Genomic DNA, 233 nt, shown 5'->3' on the forward strand with positions numbered 1-233 from the left:
TGACAGTGTGTTGCAATCAATGAAATTTGCATAGAAGAGCCCCCTAAATGTAAAAACTTTGGGAATCAGGAATGTTTGAGGTGGATTGGCAAGGATCATCATGCATTCCATTCTTGTTAATTATTGTTTACTTAAAATGCACTTTCTTAACTATCTTCCTTTTTGCATTCTAACTTGGGAAAAGGTGAGAAGTTCTTAATAAATTATACTGCATAGTTACTTACTCAGCTCAG

At 34.3% G+C, this 233-nt stretch overlaps 1 protein-coding gene across 1 annotated transcript in view; it reads right to left on the reverse strand.

Moving 5' to 3' along the window:
• The window catches only part of LOC119587661, a 59,718-nt gene that overhangs the window by 32,904 nt on the left and 26,581 nt on the right, over window positions 1-233 (reverse strand).

Source organism: Penaeus monodon, chromosome 23 (assembly GCF_015228065.2).
Source record: "Penaeus monodon isolate SGIC_2016 chromosome 23, NSTDA_Pmon_1, whole genome shotgun sequence".
Taxonomy (NCBI): Eukaryota; Metazoa; Arthropoda; class Malacostraca; order Decapoda; family Penaeidae; genus Penaeus; species Penaeus monodon.